Raw genomic sequence first — 544 nt, 5'->3', positions numbered from 1 at the left:
CAGAGATAGCTCAATGACAGGAAAACAAAAAGGTGGTGGTATTTGTGTGTATGTCAACAAAAACTGGTGCAAAAGCTGTCGAACTACACGTTCATTATGTGAAAAGGACATCGAGCTCATTTCCCTCTCTCTTAGACCCCACTATTTACCTCGGAATTCCCACTTATTTATGTCATTGCTGTGTACGTCCCTCCTGATGCGAATGCTAACACAGCTTTACGGGTAATTGAGGAGGAATCATTTAATTTTTTTAAGAAAACATCCTGATGCCCCCGTAATAATTCTTGGTGATTTCAATCACTGCCCTCCTATAAATTCTTTTTTATCAACACGTCTCTGTTCCTACCAGACGAGATAAAACCCTGGATCTGTGCTATACAAATATTAAAAATTCATACAGAAGCGTTCAAAAAGTAAAAATAGGAAATTCAGATCACAATAGTGTGTTGTTGATTCCAACCTACAAAACTAAATTAAGACAACATAAAGCGATTGTGAAAGAAACTCGTCTTTGGTCAACAGAAAATATAAACAAACTCCAAGG

This window comes from Berghia stephanieae, chromosome 14, assembly GCF_034508935.2.
Source record: "Berghia stephanieae isolate SIO BIC M18660-M18661 chromosome 14, UCSD_Bste_1.3, whole genome shotgun sequence".
Classification (NCBI taxonomy): Eukaryota; Metazoa; Mollusca; class Gastropoda; order Nudibranchia; family Aeolidiidae; genus Berghia; species Berghia stephanieae.
This window is presented reverse-complemented; position numbering follows the sequence as displayed.